At 34.4% G+C, this 26031-nt stretch overlaps 1 protein-coding gene across 26 annotated transcripts in view; it reads right to left on the reverse strand.

The window, feature by feature from the left end:
• Positions 1-26031, reverse strand: part of MBD5 (methyl-CpG binding domain protein 5) — a 482676-nt gene that overhangs the window by 369602 nt on the left and 87043 nt on the right. For 2 of the 26 annotated variants that reach the window (XM_078327826.1, XM_078327823.1), the window contains one exon: positions 17710-17751. The exons of the other annotated variants lie outside the window; for them this stretch is intronic. The gene's annotated coding sequence lies outside the window, so the exon portion shown is untranslated. The remainder of the gene's footprint in view (positions 1-17709; positions 17752-26031) is intronic. 26 annotated transcript variants of the gene reach the window in all.

The following is a 26031-nucleotide window of genomic DNA, read 5'->3' on the forward strand; positions in this document are numbered from 1 at the left end:
TTGCAGTCCATTGTTGCCATAAATGTTGTTATATGGCACATCACTATAGTTTCATCCATCACATCCTATAAGGTAAAGTTTTAGAATGGACCTTGATGGATGTGTACAATTTGATTCGATTGATTGATGACTGAGACTGGGTCTCTCTCTATATTTATCCAGGGTATTCTTGAATTTCTGGCCTGAAGTGATCTTCCTACTTGAGCCTCCTAAAGTACTGGATTGCAGGTGTGAGCCAATAAGCTTGGTCAGATCGGTAAGATTTTAATAGGCAAAGATAGAAAAGGAGGATGCTCCAGAAGAAGGGAAGAAACTAGAAAAGGAACAGAGGTGGTGCAATGCAAGGATAGTGTAGAGAGCAGCAGAGTAGCCCAATTTGGATGGAGCTCAGGATAAAAAGAAATAATGGTCAATGATGACTGAATTTGAACCAGTCATTGTTGAAAAATTTGTAGTTAGTAACATTATAAAAAAGTTTCAGGAAGACTAAGCCTAGCAAATGTGATATGGAAATACTGTGTGTTAAGTGAGAAAATCAGGAGAAACTTACCTGTTGGCTACAAGCAGGAGATTTAGGGAACTTGGGCAAGGCGTATAAAGGAAATTAAGAAGAGCTGCAAGTTGCTAATAATAATGTATAAATAGACTCAATTAAGAAGGAACTGGGCCAGGTGAGGTGGCTCATGCCTGTAATCCCAGCACTTTTGGGAGGCTGAGGTGGGCAGATCACCTGAGGTCAAAAGTTTGAGACCAGCCTGATCAACATGGAGAAACCCCGTGTCTACTAAAAATACAAGATTAGCCAGGCATGGTAGCACATGCCTGCAATCCCAGCTACTTGGAAGGCTGAGGCAGGAGAATCACTTGAACCCAGGGGGAGGGGTTGCAGTTAGCCAACATTGTACCATTGCACTCCAGTTTGGGCAGCAAGAGCGAAACTCTGTCTCAAAAATAAATAAATAAAATAAAATAGAAGGAACTGGATTTAATGAACTGGACAGAGTATTCTTTTATCAAGGATTTTCCAAGTAAGATTTCTGTGTAAAGCCAGCTACTGTCAAATTTAGCTACTGCTTGACTGGCAACTGATGAAACCTTACATTTTAGCCAAGTAACTTTATTGACCTAATGACTGCTGAGTTCCTTTATTGACCTAATGCCTTCAAAAGTAAGGGAGAAATTAAAGAAACAGCTACATGACCAAAGATTTTTTCTGGAAAGAGAACCCAAATCTTTGGTGATGGCTACAACAAACGTACCTGGAAAGAGACCACTGTCACAACACAACCTGCATAATGTGCTCATTTGTAAACCTTCCCAATATCAAATCTCCCGAAATTTCTCTTCTTTTAGCCAAAATTTCTACTTCTCTCTTTTCCATTTAGAATTTATCTATGTACAACTTGTCTATGACCATACTTCTGCCTATCTCCTAGATTATAAATTCAATCTGAATATACAGAAACACAGAATATAGTTCCTGTCTCAGGCTCCTCAATTGTAAAACAAGATATCACAATTAGAGTACACATAAGACCATGAGTCTGTAGTTCTCTGAAAAAGTTTTGTTTGAAATTAAACAAATTCTTTCCATTTATCTTGGAAAACTGGTCACCTGAGAGTGTGTCCCTGATGCTTTAACCTCCCAATTCTATTATTAGTCATCCCCACCAGGAATAATAGACTGATGATTAGATAGTTTACAACATGTGCAAGGCTGTAGGACATTCTGTAAGTCCAGAAGGAAGCATTAGATGGCCAATTTCGTTCCCTGCTAGGACTGCTGGAGATTGGAGGTGCTATGGCTGAGGGTCAGAAGGTATGACCAAAATTTACAGGCCCCTGAGATACCTTGGCCTTTGCTGAAAGATAAGTGCCAGCCTACATATGTGGTCCTAGGAGTTCTAGTTGGTGTTTGTGGAAGACTTCCAAACAGACACAAAGATGGTCAGAGTTGCTTTACATCTCTAAGAAGAACTTTGACTAAAATAATCCTGTTGCCTCAAGAAGTTGTGAATAAGCTTACCAATGGTATTTTTAAAGCTCACAGAGCAAAGAATCCTGGGGCCCTCATCACTCAAAAGCTATACAGAGCCATTGTTAGGCAAAGGAAAATAGTAATGTATTCAAGGGGGCACAAGTCAAAGAGAGAAAAAACAGGTAGAGCCCTAAAACCTAGGAGGCTCCTAGAAGCAACTTGTTGGAGAAGATAGAAGAAAACTTTTAACACAAGCAATGCAGAAGAATGACCAAGTTTAAAACATATTCTAGAATGTAAAAATATGTTTTTTAAATTAAAAAAATAGAAGATTTAATAAAGTACGTTGTCCTTGAACCTACAATAACTGGCCTTCAACATCAAATGGAAGAAACAGCTGAAAATACACAGCAAAATACAGAGAGGGAAATCTTCAGGGGGAAAAATAGAGATTAGGAAAAAAGAAATAACACAAGTAAAGTTCTCTGGTTTAAATAATTTTATTTGTGAATAGAAGGGCTCATTAAAGTCCAGGTAGATTAATCAAAACAAGTCACACAACCAGACACATTTTGGTGAAATTCCTATATTCTAAAGATTAAGAGAAAATCTTTCAAATACCAAAACAAAAAAAAACAAAAAAAACCCAACAAGTTACAGAACAAAAATAATCCACACTGTCATTTTACTTTGTATCTTCAATACCTTAAACTGGAAGATACTGGAATATTGAGGACAGAGAAAAAAAAACTGTCAGCAAAGCATTCTATGCCCCACCAAGTAAGTTATCATTCATCTTTCTGGTTAAAAGACAGACAAGTGTGGATTTTCAAAAACGAGAGATAAAACCACCTCTACACCCAATCTGAGTAAAATACTCAAGAAGTATTTGAACCAAACAACATATGACTCATAATAGAAATATCAAGACACATGAAGATGATTAGAAAATAATGCAATAAGCCTTGCAATATACACGTTAAAACTAAATGGATAAGAATTGTGACTGAGTATTCATAATATAACAGCTAAGTAAGAATTCTTAAAATAGAAGAGACATATGGTAAGGGAAAAAAAAACTAATAAATCTAGAACCAAAAGTATTGAACTACGTCAGCAAAGCTGAGGAGTTAGAAGTCAGTGGAGAAATGTAATATCATCCTAAAGTTCTAATTTGGGGGGAAGAATGGAATAGGGAATTACACATTCTTAAGTTTTCATCTAGGAGAAGAGATAAAGCATACTGGTAGAGTGTTTATTTAGTTCATACTTTTCAGATGACCATGGAGAAATACGTGTTAGCTAATGAATATAAGAATACAAAGCAAAGAATTTCCGTATTATCAACGTGCAAAGGAAATATAATGCACTTTAATATTGAAAGTTTCAGATTGGGTTAAAAAGCAAAGCCCAGCTTATGTGATATTTTATTTAAAAAACACACTGAAAAGAAAGTACTAAATATTTTCCTTGTTTTAATGCCAAGATTTCAGCATATATATATATATATATATGGGTGTATGTATACCTGCATCTCTATTTCTTTATATCAGTAGATCTAACTATTACCTATCAATCAATTATCTATCTATGTATCATGAAGATAAAATAAGAGCTGGGCAGGATTAGCAGTAAGTAAAATCAAATTTAGTTCAAAGACTGACTGATACATGACCATCAAAAGAAAAAAATTTCATATTCTGAAATATTCTGGATGAATATTTTCTTTTAGGAATGTCATTACCTGCCCTCATTACCCTGGCAAATAAATTTTCCTAATGTAATGTTAGTTTTGGACAGTAGCTTTTCAAAATAAGTTAAAAGTAGTATATTTAACTTATTTTATCTTCTGAAAATAGTATGGTTTTATTTATTTTATTTTATTTTTGAGAGCGAGTTTTGCTCTTGTTGCTCAGCCTGGAGTGCAATGGTACAATCTCAGCTCACTGCAACCCCTACCTCCCCAGTTCAAGGGATTCTCCTGCCTCAGCCTCCCAAGCAGTTGGGATTACAGGCATGTGCCATCATACCCAGATAATTTTTTGTATTTAGTAAAGATGAGGTTTCACCACCTTTGTCTTGCAGTGGTGATCCACCTCAGGTGATCCACCCGCCTTGGCCTCCCAAAGTGCTGGGATTACAGGTATAAGCCACCGTGCCCAGCCTAGTATGGTTTTATTTAAACATACCATTTTCTACATTTGACAACCAAAATTACACAAAAAACAAAGAATAAAACGAAGTGAAAGCAGAAGCTTCAAATTAGGAAAGTTTATACAAATGGAAATCAGAAGTTAGATACCAACAAGGGCAAATCCATATCTAAATATTTTACTGAGCATAACTTCCTTGGCATGACATAATTTATAATTCTAAGGTTTATTAAGGTAAACTGCAATGCCAAATATCTTAACACACCTTAAATGGCATTTAACAACTCCAAGAGAAAATTAAACAATTATTTCTCTAAAAATATATGTATGCTTTTTAAAGAAGTTAAACTACTATTGAACCTAAGAAACAGCAGATAGATTTTTTTGCTTCCTTTAAAAGTGACTGCATAATCCTTCTAAATTATGTTCTCAGACATAAACTGTAAATTTTTTTATAAAATTAACATTCTGTTATAGTACTATCAATATCCTCTTTTCAATAAAAACACTGCTGTTGTTACACATGGGTCATCCAATTATTTTTAGGTAAAAAATCTTTTTAGGTATTTTAGTGTACCAATATTAACTCAGCCTGAAGATAAGGTTTCACTATTTAATGCATTTTATGTAAATTAATAAATATTCTTATACCTGCATGTGCCTATAAAGACAAAAGTACATAGTAGCTATAGCCTACAAAACCAGGTGTGGTTTAAAAGAAATCACAGCAATTCTTAATATTTCAGCAAAATCCAAAACAATGCTGTAAACCTTATGTATGATTAATTGATGAATTCAAAAATTTACCAGCCTACCCTCACTGAACTAACCTAGATTAAGAGACTGATTACAGCTGAAATTTCACTTTCACTCCTGCATAACTTTCTCAAAGATTTGTTTGGGAACTGTCTCATGCTTAGTCACCCTCCAAATATGATTTGAGCAAAGCAGTTAGCTATTTTTATGTTATGCAAGATGGGAAAAGATGTATGAGGATTCCTTTTTAAGCAACATAATTAGATTTTTATGCTTATTCAATATTAAAAAAGGAGTTCATTTTTACATTTCAGAATTGCCATATGGATATACTTCACTGAAGATTCATTCCTATTGAAAGTCTGGAGAGTTTTTGTTTACAATAAGGTGAAAGCAACAGAGGATAACTTATAAATCATCTATGTATATATTACTTCTTTTTCAGTTTTTTGATAGCAGACTTGAAGGTCTCTAGAAAAATTAAAATGTAAAGGACCAGATCCTTAAAAACTACCACAGTTCATATAAAACTCTCTTTTTACAATCCTCTAACAATAGTTCTGAATACTTGTTAAACACTTTCAATGTGCCATGCATTATACTCAGTAGATTATCTCATTTAAGCCTGTAATAGATCTATGCAGCAAGCATAATTATTCTCATTTTAATAGTGAGGAAACAAACTTGGAGAAGTCACATTAACAGAATCACAGCTCAAGTCTGACCTCAAAGCTCTTTGCAATAATGAAAACGTCATTTATCAAAAACATTTAACTCTAAGCTGACTATATGCAAAGTAGTTATTAATGAATAGCATTCAAAAAAGCACACACACACAAACACACACACCCCTTAGGTGAATAACCATCAAGGAATTAGAAACTTGTAAGATTTTTTCCCAGATAAATAAAACATAGCACTCTATTTACCATTTAAAATATTTAAGATGATTTTTCTAAATACATATACAAATTTCCTCATTTCTTAAAAAACGAATATAGATTTTTGTTTGTTTGTCTGTTGCAGAAACAGTGTCTTGCTCTTTGTTACCCAGACTGGAGCACAGTAGCACAATCACAGCTCACTGCACCCTTGAACTCCTGGGCTCATCATCTTCCTGCCTCAGCCTTCTGAGTAGCTAGGACTACAGGTACATGCCACCATACCTGGCTTATTTTTTAATCTTTTTGAAGAGATGGGATCTTGCCATGTTGCCCAGGCTAAACTTGAGCCCCTGGCCTCAAGTGACCCTCCTACCTCAGCCTTCCAAAGTGCTAGGATTACAGGCATGAGCCAACAAACTCCCACAATAACTTTTTCATTGATAACGCAAGCTACTTCTTAGGAGAACTGTAAACTCTTCTGGTTAGTAAATACAGTCAATATGCTGTAATTATAAGGACTTCAGCTGTTAAGAGTGTACCACTATTTACCTTTATTGTAACAAGACTCAGATGACCATGCTTTTGATCTCTTAAATCTTTTGTAGAAATTTCCTATTTCCTCTTATTAGTTGGCCACTGTAAGCATGCCTATCTTAGTGTGGTACGCCCTTCACTCCATTAAAAAAGAATTCTCTAAATAACTGCAGGGTGGGAAAATAGAAAATCAAGTTTTTTCTTCTCCTCTGTCTACTCATTCAACTAATGTTGTGTGGCTATTTTAGAGTGCCAAACACTATGCTAGATGCTGGTTATGTTTACAACAACTATAATGACTGATTATAGTGATAAATGACTGATAAATTATTTCTCTAAAATATTAACTATTTTGTCATCATTAGGACACACAGCTCAATAATATGGAGGGTATCCTATATAGTGAGAGAGCAGCTACCAGACAGAATGGGCTTACAAAATCTCCACTTAAGCATTATACTTTGTGAGTGTAAATAAGATGGAATCTCTTTTCAGACAGAATGACACCGTGATGACATCAAGATGCACATGATGGCTTATAAGTAGAGGAACCCCAAATAGAGTGTAAGAAAAGATAAAAGGTCATTCTTTCATTCCTTCATTAAAGATTTATAGACCACTCATTACATGTTATACAGTGTATCTAGGTAACAATAAAATAAAGATGACCAAGAGATATTCACTAAACTAAAACAAACAAACAAAAAACAAAAAATACCCTCATAAGTCTAATGTTTGTAAAGACAGGAAAATAAGTGCTTTCAAACAGGTAAGCCCTCATTAATTTCTACACGGGTAAGACTTCATTAATTTCTCTTAGAATATGGACAATTAATCATTGCATTAGTTGATAATACAGCTTGACCTATAACTCCTCTTTATAAAAACAGCAACAAGTAAGTCCCTTTGAATAACCTCTATACTGCATTTTATGCGAAAGACTCCTCTTTCATCTTATATTATCAGGAAATGAGATGTTATGGATGGATGAAGTTTTCAGTTAAGTGAGGCTTCACTTATTAAGTGCCCAAACTATTTTGATTCTAATCACCTTTGGTGAGCTTCTAAAAATATATATTACATATTAGCTAGTCTCCCAGCCTTGCTCAGAAGAATCATTAACCATCACTAAGTGAGTAAATTCCTGCTACTGTTAACTCTGGAGCAAGCTACATGAGAAAGAGCTGGATAGTAAACCAAAGCTTGCAATTTGGCAGATCCATCCTCGGGACTTTTGATTGGAGGCTCATATTTAACACAACAGTTTTTTCCTTCTACAGTGTCTTAATACAGAGGCATGTCTCTTCTAATGAAGAGTCATAAGAACCTCTTCGATATTGTAATTTAACTGGTCTGTGAGACAGGTGATCCCCAGAGTGCATTTTGTTTATATTACATAGTCAGTGTTATGTTAGACCATCAGATACAAATGTTTCATACTTGGTGAAAATTCTCCACATGCTTGTTTCTATGTGTTTATATAGTAAACAGAAAATCCCTGTCATAGAGAACAGCATATCAAACATAATTTTATGGGCCAGGCATGGTGGCTCATGCTTGTAATCCCAGCACTTTGGGAGGCCGAGGCGGGTGTATCATCTGAGGTCAGGAGTTTGAGACTAGCCTGGACAACATGGTGAAACCTCATCTCTACTAAAAATACAAAAATTAGCAGGGCATGGTGGTGGGCACCTGTAATCCTAGCTACTTGGAAGGCTGAGGCAGGAGAACCACTTGAACCTCGTAGGCAGAATTTGCAGTAAGCTGAGATGGTAACATTGCATTCCAGCCTGGGTGACAAGAGCAAGACCTCATCTCAAAAAAAAAAAAAAATTTTTTTTTTTGCATGGTTTCAATGACTTAGATCATCATTTGCTGTACTCGTCTATAAAAGAATGATACTCTAGAGGCATCTGAGGTGTACAGGGTCATTTCAATACTGTGTCAGCTATTAGAAGTCTAGTATTTCCGATCTGCTATGTAAGAAAAATTGAGAGCTGTCAGGAGAAAATAGAAGATAAAGTTTATTTAAATAATTAAATTAAAATGTATATTAACATTTCTTCAAAATAATGATGATGGTTAGAGTCTTCTCTTTTAGGACAAAATGCATGGGCTTGAAGCTATTATTTTCCTAAATATTCAAAGACTGCTTCTACATTCATGGTTCCATAATGAAATTATTTTAAGACCTACAGAGGTCAGCCAAATGTCTGCCATGTTATGCAATTGCTTAAATTTGAAAACTGTATTTGAATCATAAGTATGGAACAACAGAAAAATTTTATTAATTCAAACATTTTGATGATGGTATTTAAGGAGGTAATCCAAATTTCAGAATGCTAATAAATTTTGTTGAAGTAGTGTATAGATGGATATTAGTATACAAAGTTAAAAAACTTAAAGGCTTATGCTATATAACAAATTAAATATGAATACCAAATTCTACATTTGTTTATTCACTTATTCAGTGAACTATATTGTAATGTCTGAATTATCAATTATTATACTATATAGCCACAAAAAAAGCAAGTAGACATAAAATAGTTCTTCCGAGATTGTCAACATTTTCTTGAATTGCTATATTCTTAAAACTTAAAACCAATAAAATGTTTTTTTGCTTTAATGCTTAGCGGGATTTTCAATACAGTGACGACTTTCTTTGTACAATGTTATCAACTGTATTTTCACTGAGCCTATCTTTTTAGAATAAGAGCAGATCTGGGTCACTATATATATATATGTATTTGATATAGAGTCTCACTCTGTTGCCCAGTCTAGAGTGCAGTGGTGCAATCTTGGCTCAATGTGGCCTCTGCCTTACGGGTTCAAGTGATTACTCCTGCCTCACTCTCCCAAGTAGGAGATAGTAGGAGATAGGAGTAGGAAGTAGGAGGTAGGTGGGATTACAGGCACATACCACCATGCCTGGCTAATTTTTGTATTTTTCAGTAGAGACAGGGTTTCACTATGTTTGCCAGGCTGGTCTCAAATTCCTGACCTCAGGTGATTCACCTGTCGATGCCTCCCAAAGTGCTAGGATTACAGGCATGAGCCACTGCACCCAGTCTGAGTCACTATTTCAGTTAAGAAGTTCTTTAAGTTTCCCTCAGACATCCTTATGTTCTGTTTTCTGGGTCAAGACTGTTAACAGTTCTTTGCTGCTTTTAATTTCCTGGGATTGTGAAAATAATTAAAATTGGGGTTGGATAGTATTTTGAAGGTCCTTTTAAAAAAGACAAAAGGCAATTTGAAATTGCTAGCCTAAAATAAATAGATTAAGCTTCAACTCTTAGAGAGCAAACCTTTGCACTAGATCTTACAGTTACATTGATGGAAACATTGAATCAGATGCCAGATCGTTTTCTTAAGAAAATGAGAACAGTGATTGTATACTGAATAAGTACAATCATTTTATGCACATGAAATCCAGTACTTTTAACTAAGTTATTTTTCTAAGCTGGAGGTAAAAGTAAGGCTTTAGATATTTGCTGACAGGGCAATTTTCAGACACTTAAAGAATGACTCACTTGCAATATATGCATATACACATGCATACATGCATTCTGACATCATTTCTTGAGTAAGGCATACATTGTATACATGACTACTATCTACCATATAGTCATGTTGAAGACTGTCAACTTCTTTTTAAGCATAAAAAGCACGCATATATGTGCATATGTGTAAATATATGCATATGTGTAAATGAATGTGCATACATGAAGATTTATGCATTGCCTTTTTGTGCTAATTGTCATTTTCAGTCCATGACATCAGCATGTGGTACGAAAAAAAATAGGCCCACAAAGAAACATGAGACTTAGTTTTTGCTCCACCTCTAATTAATGTGTGACCTTGGACAACCATATCTATGTAGTATACATAGATAAAATATGTATGGAAAATAATGTATATAGACATACTTTTAAAAGTAGGGTTTCTTAACTAGGGAGTTAACAGTACTTTGTTAAGCAAAAATTGACAAATGGGATCTATTAAACTAAAGAGCTTCTGCACAGCAAAAGAAACTATCATCAGAGTGAAGAGACAACGTACAGAATGCCAGAAAGTTTTTGCAATCTATCCTCTAGACAAATGTTTAATATCCAGTCTACAAGGAACTTAAACAAATTTAAAAGAAAAAAACAACCCCATTAAAAAGTGGGCAAAGACATGAACAGACAATTCTCAAAAGAAGACATTCATGCAGCTAACACACATATGACAAAAAGCTCAACATCACTTATGATTAGAGAAATGTAAATTAAAACCACAATGAGATACCATCTCACACCAGTCAGAATGGCGATTAAAAAGTCAAGAAACAACAGATGCTGGTGAGACTGTACAGAAAACAGAACACTTTTACACTGTTGGTGGGAGTGCAAATTAGTTCAACAATTGTGATACTGTGAGTGATTCCTCAAAGATCTAGAAGCAGAAATACCATTTGACCCAACTATCCCATTACTGAATATACACCCAAAGGAATATAAACATTCTGTTATAAAAATACATTCATGCATATATACACTGGAGGACTATTTGCAATAGCAAATACATGGAATCAACCCAAACACCCATCAATGATAGACTAAACAAATAAAATGTGGTACGTATACATTATGGAATACGATACAGGCATAAAAAGGAAGATCATGTCCTTTGCAGGGACATGGATGAAGCTGGAAGCCGTTATCCTCAGGAAACTAATACCAGGAACAGAAAAACCAAACACCACATATTCTCACTTATAAAAGGGAGCCGAAGGATGAGAACACATGGACACATGGGGGGAAGAACACATACTGGGGCCTGTCATGGAATTGTGGGAGGGAGAGCATCAGAAAGAAAAGCTAATGGATGCTGGACTTCATACCTGGGTGATGGGATGATCTGTGCAGCAAACCACCATGGCCTGTCTACCTATGTAACAAACCTGCACATCCTACATATGTACCCCAGAATTAAAATAAAAGCTGAAGAAAATCGGGAAGTCAAGGTGGGTGGATCATGAGATCAGGAGATGGAGACCATCCTGACAAACACGGTGAAACCCCATCTCTACTAAAAATACAAAAAGTTAGCTGGGTGAGGTGCCATGTGTCTATAGTCCCAGCTACTTGGCAGGGTAAGACAGGAGAATTGCTTGAACCCAGGAGGCAGAGGTTGCAGTGAACCAAGATCATGCCACTACAGCACTCCAGCCTGGGCCACAGAGCAAGACTGTCTCCAAAAATATAAAATAAAATAAAAATTTGTTACTAATTTACTGCCAAAGTTTGCAAAAAATCTTACATATTTGTAATTTAAGGAGAATTCAAGATTATCAGTATATTGTGAATTAAATTCTCTCTCTTAATAAAAGTGCATTCTGGCATGTTTTTTTGGGTAAGGAGTGTGTTGTACATATGACTACTATCTTACATGTTGGATAAGATATTGCCAACTGCTTTTTAAGTATAGAGCCGGGGGCGGGGGGGAAGATGGCATTATTATCATAACTCTAATTATTCAAACTATCCAGATTAGGGGCTTTCCCTTAACACTGTAATACAAATGATACCTCATCCTGAAAAGTTTAAGTACAAACAAGGATTGCTTTGCTTTTCCCTTTTGGCGTGTATGAAGAATATGGAGGGGGAACACCTAGGAGAAAGCACGTAGTATATATAGCAAATGCAGGAAGATAATATCTAGCCATCTAATAACTAAAGTTGTATTTCTTCATCCAAAACCTTTAGTAACTTTTCCTTTGTAAAGACACCTACTTCTTTTTTTGTTTTTGAGATGGAGCCTCCCTCTGTCACATAGGCTGGAGTACAGTGGCACAATTTTGACTCACTGCAACCTCTGCCTGATGGGTTCAAGCGATTCTCCTGTCTCGACCTCCCTCAGTAGCTGGGACTACAGGTGTGTGCTGCCATGCCCAGCTAATTTTTTGTGTGTTTTTAGTAGAGACAAGGTTTCACCATGATGGCCAGTTTGGTCTTGAACTTATGACCTTAGGTGATCTGTCCTCCTTGGCCCCCAAAGTGCTGGGATTACAGGGGTGAGCTGCCGTGCCAAGCCTATTTCTTGACCTACAATTCTCCATGCACTGGCTGGCTAGTAAACAAATCTCTTGAACACATCTTTATTTAATTAATAATTACTGCTTCCTTTTAAGATGGATTTTTAGAGAAGAAAGCATATACATTTACTACCAATGTATTTTTCAATTCCTTCTAAACTACTCATGGGGCTCTACAAATCTTTATTTTTACTTTCCTTTTCAGCATAGCAAAGAACTTTTTATAGCCACCTTTAAAAAATATTTAGAAAGAAAACATTTTCCAGCAATATTCATTATTTCAATATTTCTTGATCTATTAAGTGGCAGCCATAGCCCTTGTGTTAGCCTACACAATCCCAGACATTAAGGAAGCCTAGTAAGAGAGACAGAAAAATAAGTAAGGCATTTGTACTACACAGTGGTAAGTATTAAAAAGAGTTAAGCATATGACGCCATCAGGCTGTGCTGGAGAAACCAGAGAGGTTGAAAATAGTCTTCCAAGATGACACCAAAGACAAGCCCTGAAGTATGAATGGGAAAGTGAAAAATAGGGAAGGGTGTTTCCAACATAGAGAATATCATAAGAATTTATATACTGAATTATATGTTTCTTATGATAATATTTATCAAAGGTTGTAATATGAGGAATGAATTTAAAAAGGTAAAAACATGATTTTAATCATGATTCCATTTTCATAACATATATATAATAGCAATTTAGCTTGTAAGCATTATATAAAATGAAATAAATACAACATTTTAGGTAGAGAAAGAATGCTTACTAAACCAATTTGGTCACAGTAAAAAGCGAAAAACAATAACGAGACATAAACCAATAACCACAATAAACAGAAAAATAGCACCTAAATAAAGAACTGGCTAAAAAAATTATAAAAGATTCACATAGAATAATATACAGCAAAGAGAAAGAATTAACTATTTTCCTCAAGTCTAGATGCTAGAATGATTAAATATAACTTGAATTCAGAAATGTTAAAATATAAAATACCTCTTAGAATTAATGAAATATACGGTAATTTTAGATATAATTAAATTTCTGTATTTAAAAAAAAATCTTATGTTTAAAAAGTGTGTTCTATAATAATATATATCAATGTAAATTAAATATATAATCATCCCAAATTTATATGTGCTTGTATTTTATTTACATACATATCATGTATAGCTTCTACTTATATTTTCTTTGATATAAATATATGTACTATTTTTATTCTTTATATATAATATGCCTTGATTCTCAAATTGTATTAAATACCAATCTTTCTGAAAAATTCAATTAAATTTAATATATACATCAATTGTAAGATACTCCTGATTTCAGAAATACAAAAATACAAAAAAAAATTGCATCTTGAAATAGGGAAAATACAGTAATGTTTATATATGCAAGAAAAACAATTTAAAGATATGCAGAAGAAATCTAACCTTAATGTTCTAGGAAGAACTTAGTGAGGAGAGGGACATTTATTTTTCACATTTTTCACTTTCTTTATTTTTAAATCTTCAGTAATTATTCTTCCTTTTTTTTTTTTTTTTGGAGAGAGGGTCTTTCTCTGTCACCCAGGCTGGAGTACAGTAGTGCAGTGACAGCTCACTGAAATCTTGACTTACTGGTCTCAGGCAATCCTTCCACCCTCAGTCTCCTAAGTTGCTGGGACCACAGGCACATGCTACCATGGCTAGCTAACTTTTTAGATTTTTTTGTAGAGATAGGGTCTCTCTATGTTGCCCAGCCAGGTCTTGAACTCCTGGGCCCAAACAATCCTCTTGCCTCGGTCTCCCAAAGTGCTGGGATTAGAAGTGTGAGCAACTGTGCCCTTCAAGTCTTGTTTTGTCTTGCCTTTTTTCTTTCTTTCTTTCTCTCTCTCTCTCCCTCCTGCTCTTTCTCTCTCTCTTTTTTTCCAACACAGAGTCACAGTCTTGCCCTGTCACCCAGGCTGGAGTGCAATGGGGGATTTTGGCTCACTGTAACCTCTGTCTCCTGGGTTCAAGCAATTCTCATGCCTCAGTCTCCCAAGTAGCTGGTATTACAGGCTTGTGCAACCACACCTGGCTAATTTTTGTATTTTTTTTAGTAGAGATGGAGTTTTGCCATGTTGGCCAGGCTGGTCTTGAACTCCTGCCCCCAAGTGATCCACCAGCCTCAGCCTCCCAAAGTGCTGGATTACAGGTATGAGCCACAGCCTGGCCTGCAATGACCTTTTAAACAATACAATGCATTGTTCTTGGCAGATATCACATGCTAAACACACAACAAACACATTCAAAACACAACCTATATCCATCCCCAATCCTACTTTGACCTTTGTTCTACATCTTGGTTAATAAAATAATAAACTCTCATACTACAAATTTCAGAATCACCTTTGACTATACCTTTTGCAAGGCTCTCAATCAAGTCAGTCAACAGTCCCCAAAAAGTGTTGAATTTATGCCACTATTGTGGTATATTGTTTTCTAACATTTCCCCCTTTTTCAAGGTCCCATAACTTTCATCCCTCTCTACATGGATTATAATAGCTTTCAAAATTCTGTTTCTAATCTATTCATGTCAATTCATATCATAGTCATTTTCTTAAAACATACATCTGGTCATGTGACATTTCTAACTTAAAAATTTGAGAAGATTCCCATTATGAAAGAGCTCAAACTTTTCAGGTTTTAATAATTTCATACATATTTAATAAGTACTCATTGTGGGCCCACATATGTGAAAATAGGAGAAAGACTTCAGAAAACGGGTAAAAGATATGAAGAGCAGCACTTGGTGAAACCAAAAAGCTACATGTTCTTAGCTCTCTCTCATTACATTCACCCAACTCTCCATTGCTCACCTCAATCTGCCTATCCTTAGTCATCTCTGCCTTTGTCCAAGTCATTTGGCCTCATATATGGCTCTCATTCACTAACCTTTGTCCCTTACCAAAGAAGGCAACAGTGAAAGTAAAATAAAATGTAGCTTTGAAGGTGGTAAAAATGGCAAAGATTTAACTCTATAAAGCATTTCACAGTTTAAAAAGGCTGTTTTCACATCCACTCCATTTAACATAATTATTCACTTATTCACTGTGTACTGGACATTTTGAGTGCAACATAACATAGTTTACTAACTACAGGCAAAAGATAGGCAACTTATTGAATGAGTAATGGTATCTGTTAGTTTCATCAAGCCACCCTGAGGAAAAAGTTAAGAAAATAAAATACTTCACTTATGCAGTTTTTAGAAAATTAAGTGGTTGACATAACCAATTTGCTAACCGTACCTCTTCAAATATCAAAATTTTAAAAATTAACTTTTGAAGAAAAGAATTCTATAATATATCATGTACCTCCCTGACTTTATAAGTAGAGAGGCAAAGAAAAATTTTCACTTTGAAAACTCCAGTCCATCTATTATGATATACTCTCATATGTCATTTTGTGTTTCTCATTTTTTTAGATTCTTCTTTTAATTAAGGCCATCTCTTTTCTACCAAAATACTTTCACAAATCTCTATAATCAGATTTTGTTTCTAAACTTTTATACACCAATTAGAATGTTAAAAGTCAATAAATTTAGTGAGAGTCTAAAGAGAAAGGGAATTGCTTTAACAAGAGTTTTGTGATAACTATTTGCAGGGCTCTGCCCTTTACGTTATATTAGGAGTTGTGCTCAAATGGTAGCTTGTGTAAAAATTTATTTCTGACCAAAAGTGCGGGGGTCAGTTAAATCTAGAATTTCAAAAGAATGATTTAAAAACGAGATGCAAGCTTTATCAGATGATAGTAAATCATACGCAAGGGTTTCCATAATGTAAAGAAATTAACATGTTGAAACTGAGAGTTGACTCCAAGGAATCCAAAGAGTTTCTTTTTAAAACTTCTCAGACCTTTATGTCTAATTCATAACAACAGAAAATAAGAAAATACAATATCTGTCTCCTTTCTTTCTTTTAACTTACATCCAAAGGAATTCTCTAAACACAAAATAATTTTTAAAAAGTGTGGATACAAAAATCCCAGAAATGTAGTTCTTTAAATTTTTAGGACATCCTTAGTGAATCTAGCCCCTCATGGCAAGATGTGTTGCTTTTCATATCCATTCATTCAGGTTCTCTAAGAAATCAGCTTAGCTAACTATATGTCAAAACCAGGAGGATGCTTCTCAAGCTTTTCAGACATGGTGCATGGCTTTTTAAAAGAAAAATGATATGAATAACTGAAGTTGTCTGCAAGAACAGGCAGGGCATAAAAACAAACCAAAGTGACTTAAAAACTTTCCAGTAATTGAATAATAGTTTCTTGAATCTTACATTACCTGCTTTTACAGGTGCCAGATATGCAGCCATAGACAAGTTTGCTTGAATATTCTACTACCGAGAGAAATGTGTATCATTGTAAAAAGAAAAAAAAAAAAAACCCAAAAGATAGAAATAAAAGCTTTAAATAAAATCTTATATTTTTTAAGGAGTACCTGTATAAGAAGACTATATATGTGAAAAATATATTGCTTTTAATTCATGCATAAATTATGCATATTCTTAATAATGACTACGATATATTAGAACTAACAAGGGTCAACTGCTACTCTAAATCTTTTACTTGTAAATAGTTAAATATTTACAAAATCTTAGGAGGTATGCACTAAAATCAAACCCAGTTTTACAGATAAGGAAACTCAGGTCAACAGCAGTTAAAGTTACCCAATTTCACACAGCTACAAAATGGATGCACCAGACTATGCTGTTAATATAGTTGAAAGATATTTTCGTTACTTTAGTCTCCACCTGATCTGGATTCTAAAATACAAAATGTTGAATCTATTGTAAAAATGCAGTGAGTATTTTTATATCAATTAACTTAAACAGCACACCCAACAAACTAGGAACAGAAAGAAACTTTCTCAATCTGATAAAAGGCATCTTTGAAAAAGTCACAGCCATCATGCTTACTGATGAGGCACTTCATGCTTTCTCTCTAGGATCAGGAACAAGACTTTCACTGCTTGTTTTAAACATTGTACTGGAATTTCCAGATACGAAAATTAGGCAAGAAAAAGAAATAGAAGACAGCCAGATTTAAAAGGAATAATTAAATCAATCTTTATTTGCAGAGGACATGATTTATATAGAGAAAATCCTAAGAAATCAACAGAAAACCTATTAGAGCAAATAAATGAGTTCAGTGAGGTAGCAAGATTCAAGACCAATATACAAAAGTTAATAATATGTCAGCATACTAGCAATAAGCAGTTGAACAGTGAAGTTAAGAAAATAATTCCATTTACAATATCATGGAAAAGAAAATACTTATGAATAAATTTAACCAAAAAAGTGTTAGACTTACACTGTGAAAACCAAGGCATTTCTTTATGATGTTAAAGAAAACCTAAATAAATGAAAAGACATGTTACATTTCTGAATTAGAAGACTTAGTATTGTTAAAATGTCAATAATCCCCAAATTGATTTTGAATTCACTGCAATTCCTATCAAAATTCAAGCTGGCGATTTTGTAGCAACTGACAAGCTGATTAGAATTACACATGGAAAGCAGGAATAACCAAAACCATCTTGAAAAAGGAAACAAAGTTACAAAATTCACACTTTCCAATTCAAAACATATACAGGCCAGATGTGGGGGCTCACACCTGTAATCCTGGCACTGAGGAGGCCGATAGAGAAGGACTGCTTGAGCCCAGGAGTTTGAGACCAGCCTGGGCAACATGGCAAAACTCTGTATCAAAAAATATAAAAATTAGCCAGGCGTGGTAGCATGCGCCTGTAGTCCAAGATTCTTAGGGGGCTGAGATAGGAGGATCACTTGGGCCCCGGAGGTTGAGACTGCAGTAAGCTGTGTTTGTACCACTGCTTTTGAGCATGGGTGACAAAGTGAGGCCCTGTCTCAAAAAACAAGAAACAAAAAACAAATTACAAAGCTACAGGAATCAAGACAAAATGGTATTGGCATAGGATAGACATATACAAATATGGAACAGAACAGAGAGTCAAGAAGTAAATCAAGTAAATCCTTGCCTTCACAGTCAACAGCTTTTTGACAAGGGTACTAAGAATATTCAATCAGAATAATCACCTTTAATAAATGTTGCTGGGTAAACCGGAAAGCTACATGAAAAATGATGTTGGATCACTTCCTCACACCATTCATAAAAATGAACTCAAAATGAAACATATACCTTTATGTAACAGCTACAACTATAACATCTTAAAAGAAAACACAGGAATCAATCTTAGTGACCTTAGGTTAGGCAAAGACCTCTTGAGGTATGTCACCAAAAGCACAAGTAAAAGAAGAAAAAAATAATAAATTTGACTTCATCATAACTGGGAAATTTTGTACTACATAGGACACCATCAAGAAAGTAAAAACCCATAGGATAATAGAAAATATTTGTAAATCACATCAGATTAAAAAAACTTACAATCAGAGTGCATAAATAACACTTAAAACTCAGTAAAAAAAAGACAATTCAGCTAAAAATTGCACAAAGGATTTAAATAGACATTTCTCCAAAGAAGTTATAATGTGGCCTATAAAGACAGGAAAAGTTGTTCAATATCATTAGTCATTAGGAAATATGAATCAAAACCACAATTAGACAGCATTTCACATTCACTAAAATGGCTACAATAAAAAAAAGACAATAACAAATGTTAGTGAGCACATGAAGAAACTGGAATGCGCATATGTTGTTCAAAATGTCAAATGGTACAGCTGCTTTTGAAAATACAAGTTTCTCAAAACATTAAATATAAATTCACTCAACAATTCCACTATTGAGTATATGCCTGAAAGAAGTAAAAACATATGTCTACAAAAAAACTTGTACATAATATTCATATCAGCATTATTAATAAAAGTATAGGCAGAAACAACTCAAGTGCCCATCAACTGATGAGTGAACAAAATGTGGTATATATCCATATAATGTAATATTATTTGTCAATAAAAAGTACTGAAGTTAGGAGATATACTACAACACGGATAAACCATGAAAACTTTATGCTAAATGAAAAAAAGCAAGACACAAAACACCATATATTGTGATTCCATTTGTAGGAAATGTCAAGAATAGGCAAAACTATAGGGAAAGACAACAGACTAGTGATTGCCTAGAGCTGGGAGTAGGTTCAGAGGAGAGTGGGGAGTGATCACTAATGAATACAGAGTTTTTATGACAGGCAATACAAGCCAAAATGATGAATTTTAATAGTTTTGTTTAATAGGTTTGTTTTTTTCCACCCAGGCTGGAGTGTAGAGCCACAATCATAGCTCACTGCAACCTTGAACTCCTGGGCTCAAGAGATTCTCCCACCTCAGCCACCCCAGTAGCTGAACTAGAGGCATACACCACCATTCCGGCCTAATTTAAAATACTATTTTGTTTTAATGTTGCCCAGGCTGGTTTGAAACTCCTGGGCTTCAGTCATCCTCCAATCTCAGCCTCCTAAGTAGCTAGGAATGCATGCATGAACCACTGTGCCAGGCTAATAGTTATTCTTAATAACATAATTGACTTACAGCAATAAGCTAATATGGCAAATTAATTCATCTTTGTAACTTGGGGGGATCATTTTGACACTAACTTATTGGTAGAATGAGACTTAGTCAGTTAACGGGAACATGATTACAGATATTCTCTCTCATTCTCCATTAATAGTTACTACTTACCAACTATGAGCTTAGCACTTGACAAGTTCTGGGTGTATGGTGGTGACTATTCTTTAGGGGCTATAGTGGAATACTGATAATACCTACTCTAATAAGATACAGGACAAGACTCTTTATGGTGCTTTGCAGTGCAGAATTCCAGGACTCAGCCAAAGCTTTTATTCCATGTGCTGGAGCAGATCAAAAACTTTTTTACTGAAGATGATACAGTAAGCATACATTTTTAATTCAGCCAGTTTAGGTCTTATTCTAGCTATCAGATTTTGAGCAAGCGACCTAAATCTCTTGTCTCAGTTTCTACATTTGCAAAATGGGAATGATAATATGTACTGTATTGGGCTCTTACAAGAATTAAATGAGATAATCCATTGAAGGCCTATAGATTATTGCCTGCCATGTAGTTAAGTACTTAATAAACATAATGATAATTATGATGACAGAGATGGCAGCAGTGGTGTTCTTTTATCTATAGAGGCAAATTATTTCTCCATCCAGGTATGTGTTCTAGTTAGTCTGTCTAATTATTTTAAAAGGATATTAACTTTACCTATTTTTTCATCTGGCTTAAAAAAAACCATTATGTCCTAGATGGGCATCTATGCACAACTGCTTTCCATACAGCATCTGTGCAAGGTCTAGCGGAGAAAAATGAGATGTGGGAAATTACTTAAGGTGATATAATTCATTCATTATTCTAAATATTTTAAGTTCTATTGTTAGAGAAAACATAATTTCCAAAAGGATATAAACTTGGATTACATATATCTTAGTCTTCTGCAGAAACTCCATTTTTTTTCATTGAAAAGGAAGCAAGAAAGAACCATAAGAGATCTATTACTGTACTTGTTATTGAAATTCTATAAAATCTATAGCTTTCTAACTTTTCATCATAATCTCTAAAGATGCTTTCACATTCTAGAAATGCCTTTTTCCAGCTTCTCTTATGGGTAATTGCTTTTAAAAAACACTGAGAGAAATGGTATTATGGAAAATTATTTGTTAGTTATATGTATATTTATCAACCTTTTAGATACTGTTCTTAAATAAACTTTTACCACCAGAAGTCTATAAACTCAAATTCCTGTATATTATTTATATTAAACAAAAAGGTATAAAATAACAAGGAATGACTGATCTATCTTAACATATAGAAAATCAATAAACTTCCATTCTACCAGTTTATCATACACTTAATCAGTAGATAAAAACCATTGTTCCCTATTTCATTCCTGCCAGCGAAACCCTGCAATCAATCCCACCTATGTGTTGTGGAAGGCCAAGAAAGCAAACAATCCTATTAGTAGAGACCTACGTGAATAAGGATTACTGGATATAAAAGTAGAATCAGCAGCTAAGAGGAGAAAGATCAATGTGAGCAATCAGTATAAATGATATTCAATGAAGAGAGATAATGCAAGAAACAGGAGAAGTGACTGAAATTTTCTGACTTTGTTTTCAGTTATATCGAAGAGGAATTGTGTCAATATAACAGAACTATACTACCAAAAAAAAAGGAGCAATCAATAATAAAACAACCAAAAACAGTTAAACTAATCTACACACCCACCCTGGTATATGGAATTTAGAATTCCTCCACATACTGAGGTAAAAGTATTTTTAAGTTGTTAATCTGAGAATTAAGTGAGAAATAATTTTCTGAGAAGCAGCAGATGACTCCTATTGATTGTTTATTTTAGAAAACTTAGATGCTTAGTTTTTACATGTTTGTTGTTGGCAGAAAGTAAGATATTGAGGTCTGAAAGGACATTTCAAAGTCATGTTGGAAGACTCAGGAATTCTTTGTTGAGGGACAATCCTGTGCTCTCTACAGGAGCCTGGCAGACATCTCTGGCTTTTGAGCAGTAAATACCAGTAGTGACTTCTCAGTCATGGTGATAACCTATACAGTACCCTATAATTTCCAATATGTCTCTTGGTGGAGGGAAGAAGAAACAGTACTAGCCACATTAAAAAACATGTGGGTAAATATAAATATTTAAACATAGAAAATGGGGCCAGGTGCAGTGGCTCATGCCTGTAATCTCAGCACTTTGGGAGGTTGAGACAGGCAGATCACTTGAGCCCAGGAGTTCGAGATCAGCCTGGTCAACATGGCAAAACCCCATATCTCTACAGAAAAACACACAAGTTAGCTGGGCATGGTGGCATGCATTTGTAGTCCCAGCTACTTGGGAGGCTAAGCTGGGACGATCACCTGAGCCTGGGGAGGTCAAGATTGCAGTGAGCCATGATCATGCCACTGCACTCTAGCCTGGGTGACAGAGTAAGACCCTGTCTCAAATGAATAAATAAATGTAAAAAATAAAAATGATAAGATTTCAGGAACAGAATATAGAAATATATTTTATAATACTGCAGTAGAGATGTTCTTTCTTAATATGACACAAAGGCAAAAAAACATTAAAAAAAAGACTGACACATTTGAGTAAACAAAAATATAAAATGTAAATGCAGCAAAGAAGGATAAATTAGGAATAATACTTATAACTCACAAAATAGTAACTATTCTTAACATACAAAATTCTCCCATAATCAATAAAAAACATAAACTATCCAAAAGAAAAATGAATGAAAGAAATAAATAGAAAATTTGCTAAAGGAAGAAATTCCTAACAATAGGGAATATTTCAGCACTTCTTATGTACCAGGTATAAAAAGCCTATCCTAACTACCTTATATGCATTTTCTTTTTAGAAAAGAATACATAATTCTCAACAATTCCATAAAATGGCTTTGAGAATTATATCAATTTCATAGTGAGGTTAATTAGCTTGTCTAAGATATACAGCATGTCAGTAGTGAAGGCTGGGATGCAAGCTTTCTTAGCAGAACTCAGAGTCTTATCACTGCTCACCAATAACAATTCCACTATTGCAGGAATTTTTTTGGGGGAAAATAATAATAAAGCACACAGATGTCTGTATATGACAATCAATGCACCCATTATTTGCAACAAAGAAAAAAGAAAAATGATCTAAATAATTATCAATAGGGAATAAAGTAAATCTATATGTAGTAATATGACAAGATGTTACCAGTATACCGATAGATTTTTTAAAAGAAACTTGTACAAAAGAATTAGAGTATGACCCCACTGGTATAAATTTAAAAATTAAATATACATAATCATATATATGTGTGCATACATATGTGCATATTTTATATATATGCATACACTTATATATACATACACACAAACTTAACAGTAATTATCTATAAGGAGTACTGTTACAGGTAGAATTTTTATTCTCTATTGTTTTATATTTGTATACCAGTAGCCTTTTTCTTTCAACATACACATTATTTTCATTATTAGAATCAGCAATAAAGACATTTCTGATTTAAGAAAAAAGAAGAGGAAACTACATTAATCAAACTAAGCTCGTAGCTTTTATATATTGGTAAAATATCCTATGCTGTTATATTTCTTTCAGTTTATACTGGTAATTCCTAATATGTTATTTCTAATGATAGCACACAGTAAGTAACTTATTCTCACCTTCAGACTTCAGACTTATTCTCACCTTCCTTTTTTGGAATTCTCAGACAGCATTTGAACATGCCACATTACTTACTGGTTTTCTCTAACAATTAAATTAAACCTGTAACAGTACTCCTTATAGATAACTACTGTTAAGTTTGTGTGTATGTATATATAAGTGTATGCATATATATAAAATATGCACATATGTATGCACACATATATATGATTATGTATATTTAATTTTTAAATTTATACCAGTGGGGTCATACTCTAATTCTTTAATTTCAGTATAGAGTTCTTAAAAGAAAGCAGTTCAGCAGCGCAATGTATCAAAAATGGGAAGACTTTTTTTTTTTTTTTTAGTCTTACTCTACTGCTTAGGCTGGAGTACAATGGCACAATGTCGGCTCAATGCAACCTCCGCCTCCCAGGTTCAAGTGATTCTGCTGCCTCAGCCTCCTGAGTAGCTGGGATTACAGGTGCTCACTACCACGCCCAGCTGATTTTGATATTTTTAGTAGAGAAGGGGTTTCATCTTGTTGGCCAGGTTGGTCTTGAACTCTTGACCTCGTGATCTGCCCATCTCGGCCTCCCAATGTGCTCAGATTACAGGCGTGAGCCACCATGCCAGGCCATGGGAATAGTCTTTACCTAGCAATTACATGTTTTATTCAAAAGAAATTGTGTTCAAAGATTTATTTCATCTATGTAATCAGAGCACTAGTATATAAAGTATTTGAACCAATAATGGGAAGCTGTTTAAATAATCATGGAACAAGTACACAATATTATACAGCCAAATACACAATACTATACAGCCAATAACAGCACAGAAGAAAATTAAATAATGTAGAAAGATATTCACAATATACTGTTAATGAAAAGAATCAGGTAACAATCTAATCTCTAATTTAAAAAAATTCCTTAAAAATCTGGAACAATGGGACTAAAATGATTATCTCTGCATGTGATTTTTATTTTCCTCATTTTCTTCTGTTTTCTTAAAAAGATATTACTTTGTAACAGAAAATTAGTTTGAAAAATATAAAAGAATCAAACTTGTATGTTATGATAACCACTTAGTTATCTCCAGATTATTTACAAACAGAAAAAAAAATGGGGTTGAAAGGCAGAGTGATGGGCATTTCATTTTCCAGTTTCACCATTCTGTCCCACTGATTAACTTTTCCTAGCAGCTGCTTTCATGCTGAAAATTAGCTGTTTATAACATATTAAGGTATATTGAGGCTACTCACATTCCTTTGGAACAGAAGAAGCAATGAAATGGTTTCTCTATACATGTTATTTTAAGCTCCTCTATCTTCTAGTCCTCCAACAAAATGAGGTATGTCAACAACATTTTAGTGAGAGAGATTAGAAGCTACTAATAGCAAATGCCAAAAATATCAATAGTATAAGTTAGAGAGTAAGTATTATTTAAAAAATTTTCCACAAGGTAATATTTCCAGATAAAACACAATGCACCTAACATTACCCAAAAGTTTAACTTTATGAACAAAAGGGAAACATCAATCACTAGATGATAGAATGAATTATTACAAACAGCAGGAAGAAGCTGCAGGTCTTGCCACCTATTTATAACTCCAACTGCACCTCAAGTATTAGGAGTTTGTGTGATAAAAGCAGCAAGCTTTTAGCTATAGCTTGTGAGTGAACAGCTGTAGAAGTCACATAATAATGAGAGACGTGGATGACTCACTGTAAGCTAAAGTAGAAGTAATATTGGTAATTGCTATCTGCGTAACAGGTCTAGCGGGATATTTATTTATTTAAGAGACAGGATCTTGCTTTGTTGCCCAAGCTGGTCTCGAATTCCTGGCTTCCAGCAATCCTCCTGCCTCAGCTTTTCAAAGTGCTGGGATTACAGGCAGGAGCCACCATGCCTGGCCATAGAGATTTTTAGATGACCAAACAGCACCTGAGTTTTAGAACTACTAAGTGGCAGAAAGGATCTCCTGGGATTTCTGAGTCCAGATTGAATTGTGTTTTCTTTTCCAATTTCAGCACCGTAGTAGATCAAATGAGATGGACAAGTCATTAACAGAATATGGTGGAAATTAGATTTAAATAAAATGTAAATATAATTGGGTAACAAATGAGGTAATGACTCAACAATAATCATTTAAAACTAAATTTGTTGAGAGAAGAAATAGCACCTAAGACTATTTTTATTAAGTTGTATAAACCATGAACTGCAAAGAGGTTCATGTGATAATTCCTCATGCTTATTTTATTTTGCAATGTGTTAAAAATTCATAAAGATGTTCATTTTGCACCAAGTAGAAAGTATTTGGTACAAAGGTTTGTTAGGACATTTTAGGAAAACATTTCAAGAAACCTTATAAATGGTATAATTTTATAGAGAAGAACAGAACATTTTAGTTTAGGATATTTATGACAGAGCAGAACTACTAATAAAATATACACATGCTGCAGAGATTCTGTGGGAAA

This window comes from Callithrix jacchus, chromosome 6 (genome assembly GCF_049354715.1).
Source record: "Callithrix jacchus isolate 240 chromosome 6, calJac240_pri, whole genome shotgun sequence".
Classification (NCBI taxonomy): Eukaryota; Metazoa; Chordata; class Mammalia; order Primates; family Cebidae; genus Callithrix; species Callithrix jacchus.